General features: G+C 41.7%; 1 protein-coding gene across 1 annotated transcript in view; it reads left to right on the forward strand.

The window, feature by feature from the left end:
- Positions 1-19,286, forward strand: part of VGLL1 (vestigial like family member 1) — a 286,608-nt gene that overhangs the window by 250,360 nt on the left and 16,962 nt on the right. The gene's annotated exons all lie outside the window — the stretch shown is intronic.

Consider the following 19,286-nt stretch of genomic DNA (forward strand, 5'->3'; position numbering starts at 1 on the left):
ATCTGGGATTTTTGTTTGGTTGCGGTTTTTTAGCAAAAATGCTGGAGTAGTTTGCCATTTCCTCATTTTAAAGACTGAGGAAACTGAGAAAAACAGGATGAAATGTCTTGCCCAGGGTCACACAGCTAATAAATGTCGGAGGCTAGAATTGAATTCAGATCTTCCTCCTAGAAGGCACAATGAATAGAGAATCAGGCCTGGAGTCAGGAAGACTTTGTGAATTCAAATCCAGCCTCTTACTATCTGTGTAACCCTGGGCAAGTCACTAAACCCTGTTTGCCTCAGTGTCCTCATCTGTAAAATGAGCTGGAGAAGAAAATGGCAAATATTATCTTTGCCAAGAAAGCCCCAAATATCACAAAGAGTCAGACATAACTGAACAATATTCATTAACATTATCTTTTATGATCATGGAGCTCGACTCATGTCAAATTCTATCATGCAGCAAAGCAATCTGATCATGTAGTAAATGTCTAATTGTGAGCCTTTCTTGGAAGACAGTAAGTCCTATAATACTTTATAGTACTTGCCATTCCTATAGGGTGTCCCAAAAGTCTTGGTCCACGGGTAAGCTACTTAAGCTTGACCCTGTCTTTTACGAGTTTGCAGAGTACTTTTATATCCATTTTCTCACCTGAGCCTCATAAGCAACAATCCTGTGATGTGGGTACTACAGAGTTCATTTTGCAAAGTGCATTGTGGAAATTGGGAAACTGAGGCTATGACAGGGTAAGTAACTTACCCAGAGGCAGACAGTTGCTAAGTGTCAGAAGCAGGATCTGAACCCACCTTCCTCATTTCAAGTCCAACATTCTAGCTGCAAGAATTTGCTACCTACTCCTCTGTCTTCACTTCCAGAAACACTTTATTTGTGTAAGTTCAGTTCAGCATTGACTTTAGGGAATTTATAAGCCTAATAACTTTTCAAGGTGCTTTTTATTTGTAGAGAAAGTAGCTGAGAAAAGCTAAGGGGCCTAAGTGGGTGCACTAGCCAGAAATAAGGGGGGGGGGGTTCCAAAAATGTGAATGTATTGTAATAATAACAACTTTCAAATGGATGACATCCAAAACACATTATAACTGACATGAGATTTCATTCCTTCATGTGGGATGATCAAATGTAAACAAAATGACATCCTGCCAGGACAGTCAGAATATTCTTGAGCAGATGTCTGCTTTTTAAAAAATACATATATAGGGAGTAATTTGCTAAGAAACCTCCATCCTTGTGAAGGAGAGAGTAAGTTGCTAAGAAAGGAAGTTATACCTCCACAAAGGTAAGTTCTTCCCCAGCCCAAGCTAAGGAGTGTTTGAAAGTTACCTCGAGAATTCCTTTTCAAGAATTTCCTGAGTTGATTTGTCTTTTGATCTATCTTTGATTCTTATTCTATCATTTGCCTATCTACCTTTTAGCAAAATAATTTTATTTCTCACTGATTCCATGTTTTTATTCATATTTTTCTTAATATCTTTATGTTGTTGATTTTCGTTATCCTTTTGTCCTCTTCCTTTCTAATTGATGATAAATCTTTCTTTACAAATGTGTATTGCTTCTTATTTTTCTTTGAAGTGATTAAAACCCAATCAGTTGTGTCCCATTCTGATTTTGGCTATATTTCTAGGCTGCTATTGAAGTTAATTCATTATTTTTTCCTTCTGGTAACTTCTCTTCAAGCTTTTAATCTATAATATTTATTCATTATGTTAGAGGATTCCCCCTCCCTCCCATTTATTTATTTCTTTATCACTTCCTTTTCCTTGTCTGAGAGTCTATTCTTTTTTGAGACTCAATGATTCCTTCCCTTCTTTTCAACTTTCCCCTTTTTATTTGGAAACATCTTTATCTCCCTTCTTATGAGGGGTATTTGGGAGCTGGGTTCTTATATTACCTCTCACCCCATTATCTTACTAGATCTCTTTGATCCTCCTTCTAACTTCTCTATTCCTACCTATTTTGTCACACCATTCGCCTAATCCCTCACATCTGTAACCTTGGCATTAGCTTTGACTCTTTGCTTTCTCATATCCAATCACTTACCAAGTCCTTTCAATTCCATCTCCACAACAGCTATTACATTTTTCTCCTCCTTTAAAAGGATTCCCATTGTCACCTTACTAGTACAGCCGTTCTTCACTGCAGCCTGGACTATTACTATCCCCTTCCACCATTGCTTATTGTATCCAATGTCCCTTTCCCCACTATTCACTGGATGAATTACCACCTGTCCTTTAAATGATTACTCAAATGCCACCTTCTTCATGAAGTGTTCCCTAGTCTCTCTAGTAGCAATGACATTCTCTTCTGTATTTCTCCGTGATTGCTCCAATAGAATCTCCCCTTATAAACAAAGTATTACACATTAAGGTAAATCAACACACTATGTCTGACAACCTATAATCTACTACCTCTCTGCTGAGAATGACCATATTGGTAACAAATATAGTTTTTAAATAAAAACCTCATTAAGCCATTGATGGTCTTAGGACTAGAGGAAGTTTCTTTGATTTTGATAGCTTTTTACCTTTATCAGTAACAATGGATGATATTTTCATTTATTATTACATAAAGAAAAAAATGCATTTCCTTAATAATATTTATCACATAGCTCTTTGTTTTTCACTGCACTGATATATTTATCATGTATTACGCATTATGGTTATCATTGTGTGTTATTCCCTACCACATTCTTTTTTGGGGTCCAGATCTATGATTTAAACGGTATAGGGAACTACAATCAGATGGGGGTAGAGTACCTTATTTGTTATTCTATTTACTAAGACGTCTTTTGTTTGGACTACTGTAGCATCTGACAGTCAGATAGCAATGATCTAATTGGTGAGGGCCCCTAAGGTGAGGGCTTTTGAATGGATATAGGCCCACCAAAGGCCTAGAACCTAGGGTAGTTTTTCTAAAGGACCCATATATGAGGGGGACTACTTCAATTAAATCAGGAAGAAAGGGGATGAACTCACTAAAAAATTGACTAAAAAAATGTTACTACCTATCAGAGAAACTACTTGAATCTTTCCCTATAGTCATTAGGGTCCACATGCTTTTAAAAGGTCTCTGTTGATTCTTTCAAAGGAAAATTCAGGCTGAGCTCGAGAAACTAAATAAAATCCTCTACTTAAATTCTTCAAAGTTCTTTCACTCCTTCTCTTCTTCCAAACCCTAATAGAGGTAACATCCAGTAGCCAGTGCAGGTCTCAGGATCATTATCAGACCACAGAAAAAAACATTTAAAACCACAGAGATACTTTAAAAAATGATTCTGTCCTTCACTTCCCTGCAATGGCTGCCTCTGTTAAGAACACTGTGTTTCTAATGAATAGCTTACTATCTAAAATAAAACAGATCATCTTATCCAGTGTTCCCCTTCAGTAATGTCACCAATTGTAACAAGAACAAAAAGATCTAAGGGTCTGACCTCACATCTTGGCAGGCTAAGACATCTTTCAATTCATCTTTAATCTCATCTCAGCTTAGACTGCATTTGCCAACTCATTTCAAATATTATTAAGGAAATGCACATTTTTCCCCTATATGGTCAGTAAAAACATTGATCAGATCCAACTCTCCTGATAAAAGTTAAGTAGGTTAGTAGAACCAGTGAGATTACCTCCAGCCCCACTTTACTACCATCTCAGAAAGCATTTTCTTTGAAAAACAGTATTCACTGAAAAAAAAAAAAGAAATCCTTATTCATTGAAGTGATTAATCTTAGAATCATAGCATCACTGATTTAGAGTTGGAAGGACCCATGGAGGATATCTAATCTACTCTCTTCATTTTACAGATGAGGAAACTAAGGCCCAGATAGGTTAGGTGATATGCCTAAGGTCACATGGGTAATAAGTAACAAAGCCAGGATTTGAACCTAGATTCTCCAAGTCCACTGTACACATTTACCTCCTTCTTTGTAAAGAGGTGGTAGAGCAGAGGGTGTTAGACATAACTGATGTGTCAGTTTTAATTGTATTTTCTATTCCAGAAGTGAATTCAATTAGAAGTAGAGAACAACAATCATCTGGAAATAACAGATTTTTTGTAAAGGATATCAATAAAACATTTGTATTGAAAAACAAAAAAAAATACATATATAGTTGCCAGTAAAATGAAATTTGGGGAACATTCTCACATGCCCATTCTTTTTCTATCTCATTTGTAGTATCTTTCTATATGTCAAAATGTTAGGTATGTAACAGGATATTTTTAATGTAGCCAAGGTTTGTAAAGAAGCTGATGTTTTTAATTAGCTGAATTTCTCTTGAAGCACTGATGGCAGAAGGTTCATTTCAACCAACATTTGTTAAAATGCTTATTAAATGCAAGGCACTGCTTGGCACAGGGGTTGCAAGCCATTTCCCCTATTAAATTTTTAGGGCCTTAAAGACAAGGACAAAGGCATGAGCAGCTTTAGATGCTGCAGCTTCAGATCAGCTAGCAGTCAACATGGCTTAAATTGTCCCAGCGCCTTGCAAAGTTGCAATACTATTTATGACTAGCATAGCAGGCCACTGAGCATAAAGGGAGGGAGCGAAGCCCCCAAATGACTCCTTGACCTTACTTTAAAAGGGTTAATTGGAAATAATGGTTTGGCTGAGTCTCCCATTGGCCTTGTGGCAAATAATGAGAGGAGCCACTAGGCTAAAGCAAATTAATTGAATGATAATGTGTGCATCAAAGTTTTCAAAGACTTTTTTTTAATTTTTTTTTTCAAATGCTTTATTAACTTCTGATTTACATCATTCATTTCCGCCAGATTTTGAGTTACAAATTTTCTCCCCGTTTTTCCCCTACCCACTGCCCCAAAATAGCAGTCCCACAGGATATCCCCTCCTCCAATCTGCTCTCTCCCATATTTTCTCCCATACCCCTTTCGACTTTTCCAGTGGATCTCTATGCCCCAGTGCCTGTATATCTTATTTCCCAATTACATGTAAATTAGTATTAACAATAGTATGTATATATCTATATATTTCAATATTTGATTTTAAAACTTTGAATTCCAGATTCATTCCCTTCCTCCTGTGTCACCCACCCTTACTGGGAAGATAAGCAGTTCAGTATAGGTTGTACATGTGTGGCTAATGCAAAACAGTAACATAGTAGATATATTGTAAAAGACTGACTATATTTCCCTCCCTCCTATCCCACCTCCCACTTGTTCTATTCTCTACATTGATCCCATCCCTTTCCAAAAGTGGGTGCTTCCAACTTCCCTCCCCCCCCAAGCTTGCCCTCCCTTCCAACATCCCCTCTCTCATTTTCCTCAGTCAGGCTGTTGATTCTCATTTCGTAATTTTCTTGCATTTTTCTCATTTCTTTTCCCAATTTTTCCTTCACTTCTCTTCTCTGCTTCTTAAGGTCCTCTATGGCCTGTAACCAGCTTGTATTTTCCTTTGAAGCTTTTGGTGCAGGAGTTCTGACTTCACTGTCTTCCTCCTGTTCCATGCTTTGCTCCTTTTTGTCCCCAAAATAGGAGTGTAATGTTGGAATCTTCTGTCTGCTTTGTTTCCTTTGCCTGGTCATGTCGCCCCTCAGTCACTTGACCCCTGGGCCTTTTGCCACAGTAGGACTCTGACCAGACAGGGGAGCTTTCATAGCAAACGCTGGGGTTTTCTCAGCTGCCAGAGGTATTAGATGGGTGCCCTCTCTGAGGTCTCCACACGCTCTGGCAAGATGGGCACACACCCCAGGACCTCAATCCTAGACTGCAATCCAGATCCAAGCAGGTTAAAGCAAGAGCGATGACCCCTCAAACTGGTGCTTGGTCCCCCTACACTCTGCAGGCCAGGAGCTGAAGCTGCCACTTGGCTAGGCTGTCTGCTGGAATCTCAGCGGCTTCTCGCCCCCAGGGCAAAAGCCACGCACTCTTCTCCTCTATTTTTTTTCATACCCTCATATAAAGACATATATATATATATATATATATATATATATATATATATATATATATATTTCTAATCCCTTCAACTACTGAGAAAAGTTTCATAGGTTACAATTATTGTTTTTCCATGTAGGAATGTTAATAGTTCAACTTTGGCCAGGTGGCTCAGCGAGCAAGAGCACCAGCTCCAGTGCCGGGACGACCCGGATCAAATCCGGGCCCAGACACACAGCACCACACCCAGAAACAACAACTGGCCATGCAACCCTGAACAAGCCACTCAACCCCGATTGTTTCAAAAAAAATAGTTCAACTTTGATAAGTTCCTTATGATTTCTTTTCCCTGTTTACCTTCTCATGCTTCTCTTGCTTCTTGTATCTGAATGTCAAATTTTCTATTCAACTCTGGTTTTTTCAGCAAGAATGCTTGAAAGTCCTGTATTCCACTGAATGACCATATTTTCCCCTGAAACATGATACTCAGTTTTGCTGGGTAGGTGACTCTTGGTTTTAATCCCAGCTCCCTTGACCTCTGGAATATCACATTCCAGGCCCTTCGATCCCTCAGTGTAGAAGCTGCCAGATCCTGGGTTATCCTGGTTGTGTTTCCACAATATTCAAATTGTTTCTTCCTGGCTGCTTGTAATATTCTCTCCTTAATCTGGGAATATCGGAACCTGGCTATAATATTCCTAGGAGTTTTCTTTTGGGGATCTTTTTCAGGAGGTGATCAGTGGATTCTTTCAACCTCTATTTTGCCCTCTGGTTCTAAAACATCAGGGCAGTTTTCTTTGAGAACTTCCTGGAGGATGCTTTCCAGGCTCTTACTTTGGTCATGGCTCTCAGGCAGTCCAATAATTTTTAAATTATCTCTCCTGTATCTATTTTCCAGGTCAGTGGTTTTTCCCATGAGATATTTCACATTGCCTTCTATTCTTTCATTTGTTTGGATCTGTTTAACAGCATCTTGATTTCTCATAAAGTCATTAGCTTCCATTTGCTCCAATCTAATTCTGAAGCAATGATTCTCCTCAGTGAGCTTTTGAGATTCTTTTTCCATCTGGCAAATTCGACTTTTTAAGGCATTCTTCTCCTCATTGCCTTTTTGAGCCTCCTTTGCCATTTGAGTCAGTCTGTTTTTTAAGGTATTATTTTCTTCAGTCAGGCTGTTGACTCTCATTTCATAATTTTCTTGCATTGTTCTCATTTCTCTTCCCAATTTTTCCTCCACTTCTCTTATCTGCTTCTTAAGGTCCTCTATGGCCTGTAACCAGCTTGTATTTTCCTTTGAAGCTTCTGGTGCCGGAGTTCTGACTTCACTGATTTCCTCCTGTTCCATGCCTTGCTCCTTCTTATCCCCAAAATAGGAGTGTAATGTTGGAATCTTCTGTCTGCTTTGTTTCCTTTGCCTGCTCATTTTGCCACTCAATGATTTGACTTTTGGGCTTTTTGCCACAGTAGGACTCTGCCACCAGACAGGGGAGTTTTCATCCCAAACGCTGGGGTTTTCTCAGCTGCCGGAGGTATTAGATGGGTGCCCTCTATGAGGTCTCCACACACTCTGGCAAGCTGGACACACACCCCAGGACCTCCACCCTAGACTGCAATCCAGATCCAAGCAGGTTAAAGCAAGAGCGATGACCCCTCAGACTGGTGCTTGGTCCCCCTACACTCTGCAGGCCAGGAGCTGAAGCCGCCATGTGGCGCTGGCAGGCTGTGCTGGTGTCTCAGAGGTTTCTCGCTCCGGGGGTAAAAGCCACGCACTCCCACTTCCTGGGTCCCAAAGTCCAGACTGCACTGGCCTCTCACCTTGTCCTTCGCATCTATGTATTGATAAATCTGGAAACGGCCACAGCTGCTGCTGATCTGGAGTCCCTCTGGCTGGCGGCTGGTCAGGCCTGCCCTGGGGCTAAAGCCTCAGCGTGGTGCTGGGCTCGGCTCCCAGAGCGCTGCTCTGGCCAATTCCTGCCGGCCTGCCGGGCTGTCCTCAGCGGGAGGTTAGCTTCTCTGTGTCATTTTGTGGGTTCTGCAGCTCCAAAGTTTGTTTAGAGTCCCCTTTTTACATGGATTGGGGAGGGTGGAAGCCGGAGCCGCGGGAAGGTCGTGCTTCTACCTTCAAAGACTTTTTAAAAAATCAATAATGAATATTCTACAAAGAGATCCTTTTAAGGAAAGTTAGGGGAAAATTGGGACTGAAAGAAGGCCTAAGATACCCCAAAGGAGAAAATCAGAACAATAAACTGACTTCAAATTGAAGTGCAATTGTGGAAATGAAACTAAACAAATATTAAATTTCCAGGTCGGAATTCCTCCTTCCCCACCCCCATTGAGTCTGGCTTTTAAAACTCATGGTAAGTTTTTTTTTCTTTTTGAAGGGCAATTGGGGTTAAGTGACTTGGCCAAGGTCATATGGCTAGTTTTTGTGTTAAGTGTCTGAGGCCGAATTTGAACTCAGGTCCTCCTGACTCCACGGGGCCGTGCTCTATTCACTGCACCACCTAGCCACCTCTGTGCTAAGTACTTTTAATAGAATTTGTCTTTGCATGGGGGGAGGTGTGGGGGGAGGTGTGAGGAGGTATGAAGAGACCAGTGTAGTCCAGAAATACTGATCATTTTTGTCTTTAAAAAGACTGACTTAAAAATGTGTTAAAGGGGGAGAGACTACATCCACAACATGTTGGCCACATAAATTAGGTCTGGGGGGAAATTCTGCAATGATTGCAAGTCATTTGTAATTGCAAGTCAGCTCTAAAATCATCACAAACTAGAAGATTTTCAAGTAGCCCATTCCAGGAGGTGTTCGATTGCTAACACTCAGAGGCCTCAGGTGTTTTTTACTTTGCATTTATGAGCAAACAAATAAAGTCCTTGGATCCCAGTATGACAGCTGTCCTCACCTCACTGCTAAGTAGTAAGCATAAGGCTGTCTCTCTGTGTTAAGCTGAATGGGGTGTGCTTATTTTAATGGCTTGAAATTTTTGGTATTAAGGTGTAATGAATGGTGGGGGCAGAAGGAAGGAGGCCACTGGAAGGAAACTGACATTTTCACTGCCAGGAGCCCACACTCTGTACTAGCTCTTTATCTCTTTGCAAAGTTAGTTTGGAAAATGAGCTGTTTTGTTGCAATGATATGGAAATAAACTTGCAAAACAGTAGAGACAGGTGGAAGCCCAGTGCTTCTGGGATTTTGACATTGGTTTCCCAAAGGAGCCATTTTTTATCACCTTTGGAATAAACAAGTGTATAAAAACAAGTTGTCTGGAGTTTTTAGGTATGCTGACCACTAATACCCGACATTCTTAGGAAAGGGGCCAGTTTGTAAATACTTAGTTTGAAGGTCATTTTAATTGTTTTGATCTTGCAGAACTGTATCCATTTTCCTATGGATCTCATTCACAAATAATTTCGGAAACTGGCATAAGAAAAACAACTAGAGAGGCAGCTAGGTGGTGCAGTGAATAGAGCACTGACCTTGGAGTCAGGAGGACCAGAGTTCAAATTTGACCTCAGACACTTAACACAAAAACTACCCATGTGACCTTGGGCAAGTCACTTAACCCCAATTGCCCTACCTTCTCCCCTCCAAAAAGAAAAAAAAAACCAACTAGACCACTACTGCATTAGAAACCAAAGTATATCAAATGTTTAATATTTTTAATTCAATGGGTCAACATGTCTTTATTGAGTACCTATTCCAGGGTCAAGTACCAGCTCAAACACTGTGTGACTGGGCAAATCACTTGACCTTTCTGAGTCTTGGTTTCCTCATCTGGAAAATGGGGGAGAGGGGTAATCTCTCTACTACCTACCTCACAGGGTTATGTAATATAATATAAATATATAAATATAAACTGTGATGGTGACAATAATGTTGATAGTAGGTGCTTAATAAATACTGATTTCCTCATCTTTAACCTCCATGTACTGGCTCTATTCTGTTTTGCCTGCAACAGAACCAGATTAAAATACAATTGGGAAATGGTTAACCAAATAAATAAAAATACAGTACAACACAGATAATATTAATTTGTGGTTTTCTAAGCCAATATGCAGACCACAGGGATGACGCCACTGGCCTACAAATATATTCCAGTCCCCCTCATTGTTAAACGTGGCCTTGACCCCACTATGCTTTAAAACTGAGGTCCTCTATTTTCTGTGACCTCTGCCTCCAGCCTGGACGGAGTCCATCTCTTGCCCTGGGTCCCTAAGACTTCACCAGTTCTGGCCTAACCAGGACACCCACTCTTCTGTTCCCCAGGTGTTTTCATGCACCAATGTGTGTATTCCATCTACCTACCCTTTCTAGTTTGGGGAACAATAATTGAAAAAATACTACTCTTCCTGGAAAGGACGTGTCAAAACAGTTGTTGGAGAATGCCACTCTTCAACCCTGTGACTTCTAGTAAAACCTGCACCCCTCCACCACCACTCCCCAATATGTATTGTCTTCCCCATGAGGATGTAATGCTTTTTGAGGATGGGGACTGACTCGCTTTTTCCATTTGTATCCTCGGCCCCTTAGCACAGTGCCTGGTAAGCAGTAAGTGCTTAACAAATGCTCTTCCATTCATTCATTTCTCTCCCCTTCCATTCCCTGTCCAACTTTAGAATCAGCACAGCTTTCTGCTTACCCTCCCTCTTTGCCAGCCTTGCGGTCTAATTTCTGCCCTCACCACTTCACTGATATGACTCTTCAAAAGGATATCAATGATCTTTTAACTGCTACAACCAATGTGTTTTTTCCTCAGTCATCATACTCCCTGACTTCTCAGCAGCTTTCAAAGATGCCACTGACTACCCTCTCCTCCTCTATGCACTTTTGTCCTTTTTCTCCCATGACCCTGTTTTTCCTGGTTCTCTCTCATACCTAAATGCCTACTGTTCTCTGGTGCTGGCAATTTCTCTTGGCCTCTAAGCATAGATGTTTCTCAAGTCTCTGTCATGAACCTTCTCCTCTCTGGATAGACTCTCATCTGTTTCCATGGGTTCAATGACCTCTGTGCACATAACTCCCCCATCTGGAGAGCCAATCTTCATCTCTCCTGAAATTCAGTCTAGCACTGCCATCAACTCACTGGACAGCTCCACTCAAATGCCCTGTCAGCATCCTAACCCCTTAATGGTCTAAAATGGAAATCATTCTCTTTTCTCTTAAACCTGCTCCTCCAAACTTTTCTGTTCTTCCAACTGTCTTCATTTGCAACTTCAGTACAAGATCTCATATATGACAACCTCGCCACACCAAAAGTTCTTAAACTGGGCTCTGTGAACTTATTTTTTAAAAATGTTTTTGATAACTTGTATTGGAACATAATTGGTCTCCTTTGGAATCCTATGTATTTTATTTTATGTATTTAAAACATTCAGAGAAAGGGCCCATCAATTTCCCCAATTTGTCAAAGGGTCAGGACACAGAAAAGGTCAAAGACTCCAGACCTAGATTCCTTTCTTCCTGTTCAATCACCTGCCAAGTGTCAATTCTACATCTCTGCCATCTGTCCCCTTTTCTCCATTTAAATGGCTACCATCTTGGTTCAGGTGCTCATCTATCTACTTTTGCCTGAAGTCTTGAAATAACCCTACTGGGTCCCCCTGCTTTTAGTCTCTCCTCCAATCCATCTATCACATAGCTGCCCAAAATAATCTTCCTAGGAACACAGATCTGACCTTGTTATTCCCCTGCTCAAGAAACGGCAGTGTGGAGGGGGCAGCTAGGTGGTGTCGTGAAGAGAGCACCCGCCTTGAAGTCAGAAGGATGTGAGTTCAAATTTGGCCTTACTAGGTGCGTGACCTTGGGCAAGTCACTTAACCCCAATTCTCTTGCCTTTCCCCCTCAAAAAAACAAAGAAAGAAGAAATTTCAGTGGTTCCCTATTGCTTCTAGGGAATACAAATTCATCTCAACCCTGAAAGACTGCATTTGACATTCTATGACCCTGCTTGGAACATTCACACAAGTTAGCCTCTATGACTAGGAGGTATTCCTTCGACATCTCCAATTCTTAAATATTATTTTTTTTTAATTCTAAAATTCTGAAAAGTAAACATTTCTTTTTTTTTAAGCAATCAGGGTTAAGTAACTTGCTCAAGGTTACACAGCCAGTTATTTCTGGGTGTGGTGCTGAGTATCTGAGCCCGGATTTGATCCAGGTCATCCCGACACTGGAGCCAGTGCTCTTACTCGCTGAGCCACCTGGCTGCCCCTAAGCAATTGGGGTTAAGTAACTTGCTCAAGGTTACGCGGCCAGGTGTTTCTGGGTGGGTGCTAAGTGTCTGAGCCCGGGATTCGATCTCCAAGTCTTCTCAACACTGGAGCCGGTGCTCTTACTCACTGTGCTACCTGGCCGCTCCAAAAGTAAACATTTCTATATATACAGTAGAACAAAAAGAGAATTATGTGTGAAACCAAAAATTCCTGTTTTACAGAGCTCACTTTTTAAAAGGTATATAATAAATTCAGCATGTTTCTTTTTTTACTTTTTCATTTTTTATTTTTTTAATTTTTTATCAAATGCTTTAACTTCTAATTTATATTATTCATTTCCACAAGATTTTGAGTTACAAATTTTCTCCCCATTTTTCCCCTACCCACCACCCCAAAATAGCAATCCAACTGGATATCCCCTCCTCCAATCTGCTCTCTCCCATATTTTCTCCCATACCCCCTCCAACTTTCTAGTAGGGCATGGTGGATCTCTATGCACCAGTGCCTGTATATCTTATTTCCCAGTTACATGTAAAATAGTATTAATAACAATATATTTAAAACATTTGATTTTAAAACTTTGATAGACATATATATGTCTATCAAAGTTTATATATATATATATATGTATGTATGTATGTATACATATACATTTCTATTCCCTTCAACTATTCTCATACTGAAAAAAGTTTCACTAGTTACAATTATAGTTTTTCCATGTAGGGATGTAAATTGTTCAACTTTGATAAGCTCCTTATGATTTCTTTTCCCTGTTTACCTTTTCATGCTTCGCTTGCTTCTTGTATCTGAATGTCAAATTTTCTATTCAATTCTGGTTTTATCATCAAGAATGCTTGAAAGTCCTCTATTCCACTGAATGACCATATTTTCCCCTGAAACATGATACTCAGTTTTGCTGAGTAGGTGATTCTTGGTTTTAATCCCAGCTCCTTTGACCTCTAGAATATCATATTCCAAGCCCTTCGATCCCTCAGTGTAGAAGCTGCCAGATCCTGAGTTATCCTGATTGTGTTTCCACAATATTCAAATTGTTTCTTCCTGGCTGCTTGTAATATTTTCTCCTTGATCTGGGAATTCCAGAACCTGGCTATAATATTCCTAGGAGTTTTCTTTTGGGGATCTTTTTCAGGAGGTGAGCGGTGGATTCTTTCAACCTCTATTTTGCTTTCTGGTTCTAAAACATCAGTGCAATTTTCCTTGAGAATTTCTTGAAGGATGATTTCTAGCTTCTTTTTTTTGATCATGGCTTTCAGGTAATCCAATAATTTTTAAATTATCTCTCCTGGATCTATTTTCCAGATCGGTGGTTTTCCCAATGAGAAATTTTACATTGCCTTCTATTTTTTCATTTGTTTGGATCTGTTTAATAGTATTTTGATTTCTAATAAAGTCACTAGCTTCCATTTGCTCCAGTCTAATTCTGAAGGAATGATTCTCTTCAGTGAGCTTTTGAGATTCTTTTTCCATCTGGCAAATTCAGCTTTTTAAGGCATTCTTCTCCTCATTGCCTTTTTGAGCCTCTTTTCCCATTTGAGTTAGTTTATTTTTAAGGTGTTATTTTCTTCAGTCAGCTTGCTGACTCTCATTTCATAATTTTCTTGCATCATTCTCATTTCTCTTCCCAATTTTTCCTCCACCTCTCTTATTTGGTTTTCAAAATCCTTCTTAAGGTCCTCTATGGCCTGTAACCAGTTCCTATTTTTCTTGGAAGCTTTTGGTGCAGGAATTCTGACTTCATTGTCTTCCTCTGTTCCATGCTTTGATCCTTTTTGTCCCCAAAATAGGAGTGTAAAGTTAGGTTGCTCTGCTTGCTTTGCTTCCCCCGTTTGCTCATGTTGCCACTCAATTACTTGACTTTTGGGCTTTTTGCCACAGTATGAATCTGCTACCAGACAGGGGAGTTTCGTCCCAATTGCTGGGGTTTTCGAAGCTGCTGGAGGTATTAGTTGTATGCCCTTTCTAAAGCCTCCACATGCTCTGGCAAGCTGGTCGCTCACCCCAGGACCTCCACCCTATATTGTAATCCAGATCCAAGCAGGTTAAAGCAAGGGAGATTACCCTCTGAATGGTCTCTTGGTCCCCCTACAATCTGCAGGCGAGGAGCTGAAGCTGCCACATGGCCATGGCTGCATTGCCGCAGCACCTCAGCTCCTTCTCCCTCCAGGGGATAAAGGCCAGACCGCACTCCCAAACTACCAGATATCAAAGTCCATACTGCGCTGACCTCTCACTTTGTCCTTAGCATCTATGGGTTTATAATTCTGGAAACAGCCACAGCTGCTGGTGATCTGAGGTCCCTCCAGCTGGCAGCTGGATGTGGCCGCCCTGAGGCTAAGACCTCAGGCTCACATGGGGCTGTTGGCTCCCAGAGTGCTGCACTGGCAGCCTCCTGCTGGCCTGCTGGGCTCTTCTCAGAGAGAGGTTAGCTTCTCTGTGTCATTTTGTGGGTTCTGTAGCTCCAAAGTTTGTTCAGAGTCACCTTTTACATGAATTGGAGGAGGTGGAAGCCAGAGCCCTATGGAAGCCCTGTTTCTCATGTTTCTTGTTTTGTTTTGAGAATTTTATTTTTTTTCATTAATTAATGTATTTTTAGTTTTCAGCATTCACTTCCCTAAGATTTTGAATTCCAAATTTCCTACCCCCTCTCCAAGTTGGCATGCAATCTGACATAGGCTCTACATATACATTCACATTAAACATATTTTCATATTAATCATGTTGCAAAGAAGAATTAGAACCAATGGGAGGAACCTAGAGAAAGAAGAAACAATAAAAAAGAGTGAATAATATGCTTCCATCTGCATTCAGGCTTCAAAGTTCTATCTCTGGATGTGGATGGCATTTTCCATCAAGATTCTTTTGGAGTTGTGTTAGATCCTTGCATTGCTGAGAAGAGCCAAGTCTATCAAAGTTAGTCATCACACAATGCTGCTGTTCTGTAGCATGTTGCTTTCAAAGCTGTCTTGCATGTCTGTTTTCTTCTGAACTGTTCTGTGAATCTTTAAAAATGCTTGGATGACTCTTTTTTTTTTGACAGCATTTTTTCTGTTTCCCATCTCCCCACCTCCCAATTGGGGGGGAAAAAAAGGGAAATGATCTTCATAACAAATAAGCATGGTTAAGTAAAACAAATGCATGCGTTTGCCTCATCCCATTCTGCCTCTTGATTTCATCACCCCACTGTTAGGAGATGGGTTGCATGCTTCATTATGAGTCCTATGGAATCCTGGTTGATCATTGTATCAGTCAGAGTTTTAAAGTCTTTTAAAGTTATTTGGCTTTACAATGTTGTTGTCATTGTATAAACTGTTCTCCTAGTTCTTCTCATCTCACTTTGCATCAGTTCATACAAGTCTTCTCAGGTTTCTCGAAAACTGCCTGTCCCTTTAGTAATTTCTTATGGAGCAGTCAAAAAACATTTATTAAGCACTTACTACATGCCAAGCACTGAATATACCAAAAAAAGATAAAAGACAGGCCCTGCTCTCCAGGAACTCATATTTCAAGACAACATAAAAACAACTAGGGACAAACAAGCTATATATAGGATAAATTGGAAATAATCAGCAGAGAAAAGGTACTAGAATGCAATTCATCTCTATGTTTTAGGGCTTTAAGCCTAAACAGGGAGGATATCTCCTTACCTGGGGCCCCGTAGATGGATTCTGGTCCAGCTCCTGCTTTACCTCTAGGCCAAGGGAGTTTAGTCCAGACACAGTCTGTGGACAGATTTCTTTGGCCTTTCTTAGAGTTCGTGCTCTCCAGTCCGGTGATGTGCACACTCATCCCGGTTGGATTTCTCCTTACCTGGGTCCCGTGGGGTTAGATTCTGGTCCAGCTCTCTCTTCTCCTGCAGACCAAGAGACTTTAGTCCACAGAAAGACTGTGTACACATTTCCATAGCCTGTCCTAGAGCCTGATCGGTCCAGGCCCCTGCTGTGCATACTCCCTCTCTGGGTGGATTTCTCCTTTCTTGTGTCCCCCGGTGGGGCATTGTGGTCCAGTTCCTGTTTAGCTCTAGACCAAGGAACTTTAGTCCACAGGGAGTCTGTGGACAGATTTCCAGGGCCTGTACCAGAGCCTATTCTGTCCAGCCGCGTGCTTTGCACACTCCCTCAGAGGTTGGATTTCTCCTTACTCTTATCCACAGGTGGTGGATACTCATCCAGGCTTGGTAAGTAGTAATGCAACGAGGGAGGAACATTCACAGGGGCCAGAGTGAACAGGCTCTGGTAATGGGATACAAATCTGTCCACAGACTCTCTGTGCATTAAAGTACCATGGTCTAGAGGAAAAGCAGGAGCTGCATAAGAATCCATCACGAAGTGACCCATGTAAGCAGAAATCCAACCAGGGAGAGACACTGCACAGCAGGGGGCTAGACAGATCAGGCTCTATTACAGGCCATGGAAATCTGTCCACAGGTTGTCTGTGGACTAAAGTCCTTTGATTTAGAGGAAAAGCAGGGCCTGGACGAGAATCTACCACCTGGGGACCCAGGTAAGGAGAAATCCAACCTCTGAGGGAGTGTGCAAAGCACGCGGCTGGACAGAATAGGCTCTGGTACAGGCCCTGGAAATCTGTCCACAGACTCCCTGTGGACTAAAGTTCCTTGGTCTAGAGCTAAACAGGAACTGGACCACAATGCCCCACCGGGGGACACAAGAAAGGAGAAATCCACCCAGAGAGGGAGTGTGCACAGCAGGGGCCTGGACCGATCAGGCTCTAGGACAGGCTATGGAAATGTGTACACAGACTTTCTGTGGACTAAAGTCTCTTGGTCTGAAGGAGAAGAGAGAGCTGGACCAGAATCTAACCCCACGGGACCCAGGTAAGGAGAAATCCAACCGGGATGAGTGTGCACATCACCGGACTGGAGAGCACGAACTCTAAGAAAGGCCAAAGAAATCTGTCCACAGACTGCGTGTGGACTAAACTCCCTTGGCCTAGAGGTAAAGCAGGAGCTGGACCAGAATCCATCTACGGGGCTCCAGGTAAGGAGATATCCAACCAGGGAGGGGGTGTACACAGCAGGGGGTTGGCAGAACAGGCTCTAGTACAAGCCATGGAAATATGTCCACTGACTCTCTGTGGACTCAAGTCCCTTATTATAGAGGAAAAGCAGGAGCCGGACCAGAATCCACCACTTCAGGACCGAGGAAAGTAGAAATCCAAGAGGGGGAGAGTGTTGCACAGCAGGGGGCCGTACAGAACCGGCGGTAGTACGTGTAAGCCCCCTTAAAGACTCAGCTCTACTGTCATAACCTCCAAGAATCTTTCCCTGATCTCTTAGCTCCAAGTTAGTCATGCTCTTTCCTCTCATGTATTTCCTTATTTCCATCCATATTATATCCCTCCAGCAAATACAAGCTCCTGTTTCATTTTTGTCTTTGAAACCCCAGTGCCTTGCACTTTGCCCTGAATGTGGCCATCATTTAATAAATGTTATCATTATACTGGTTCCTCTCTTTTCTGGCAAAGTCAGGTAATGAGATCAGCAGAGAGAAGGTGCTGGCAGTGGAAAAACTGATAGGTGAAATCAATGAACTGAACCCTGAGTCAAGCCAGTGGGAGAAAAAGAAGTGAAGGGAGTACAGCTCTCTTACGACAAGAGATCAAAACCAGTTAAGAGTTTAGAAAGTAGTACCCATGACAAAAGACTAAAGGAGTTGGACAGGTTTTGTGTAGAAAGACTGAAGAGGAGAATTTATTTAGCTGTACACCTGCTCTTTGTATTCACAGAGAAAGGAAGAAGAGAAATAAATCTGAATTGAGGAAAGAGGCTTTTGAGATAGACATTGAGAGCTTTTAACATCTAACGCTATTGTTAAGCATTTGAGCTGGCTGTAGTAAGGAGAGGGGTATTTCTTTGCCTCTTTAATGCACTTATCCTATATTATTGTTTATTATAGCTAACTGTAGTTGTCTTATCCTCCTTCAAGCCTAAAAGTTCCATGAAAGCAGGGGCTATGTCTTCCCTAAGAGAGAATTGAGGAATCAAAAGATTGGAGGTCACACACACACACACACACACACACACACACACACACACACACACATATACTGAAGTCCCCCTAGTTGGGGAAGGAAAAAAAATTATGATCCATGTACCAAAGTCATCGAGGAAGGAAGGAGAGTGACCTGGGGATCAGTAGACAACAGCTACTAGGATTTTAATTGGGTGGTAGATAGGAATAGTATGAACCTCAAAGCAGAAGAGGTTACTGAGTGATAGAGAGAGAGGGAAAACCCAGAAGTGGCAAGGGTGAGCAAGGAACATTCCAACCCTCCTTCCTCAGCTAGTGAAGGGAATGAGTGAAGGTATAGCCAGTACTGGAAAGGGTGGCCAGGGAAGCCATATCATCAAGGGGGAGCAGTAAGAGCTAGTAGATGGAAGGAGTGGGAAAGGAAAAGATTTAGGATGAAGAGTTTGTTGCCTATGGACTAGGCATTCCATAGGGCAAAGTGTAAAGGCTGAGTGGTATTTGGCTGAAACTTTGGGGTGGGAGGGTTGAGGAAGATGGGAATAAGGAATCAGGTGGGGCGGGGAGGAATGGAGTTTAGACAAGGACTTAAAAGGGTTTAGAATCACTGGGATGTGATGGGTATGACCAAGTGTGATAATGTTCACAACTGACTAGAGGGCGACATTCCTCTTCCTAAAGGGGGTTGGAGATAGGGCTGGAAGCAAGTAGAGTCTAACATGGGAGGCACAGGGTCATGCTTAGGCAGGAAAGGGCAGAGCAGGAAGTGGAAGTTGAACCTGCACAGCAAAAGAAAAAAGTCTTGTTTTCCACCAACAAGGTAGTACCTTCCTTCAAGGTTACAGGAACAGCAGAAGAAACAAGGCCTGAGGTCAAAGGAAGTTTGCTCCTCTTTGCAATGAAGGTTCTCCATATCCCAGTTGGGAGATCAAGATGGATGCAGGAGGCAGAATTTTGTCTCATGCTGACACAGAAGGAAGGGTTTGCTTTGGGCAGATGGAAGATGCCTAGCTTAGCCCCTTGCTGCCTCACTCAGTGAAGCCTAGGGCACCTGGTACATCTTAGTAGGTGCTTAATGTCTGTAAATTCAACCATCCCATTTGATATTTCTGGATCACAGTATCAGGGGTCTAGAGATAGAAGAGACCCCAGAAGCCATCTAATCTAACACCCTCATTTTACA

This window comes from Petaurus breviceps, unplaced genomic scaffold (assembly GCF_028583685.1).
Source record: "Petaurus breviceps papuanus isolate PSGF00001 unplaced genomic scaffold, PetGlider_PUasm1.0 90881, whole genome shotgun sequence".
Classification (NCBI taxonomy): domain Eukaryota; kingdom Metazoa; phylum Chordata; class Mammalia; order Diprotodontia; family Petauridae; genus Petaurus; species Petaurus breviceps.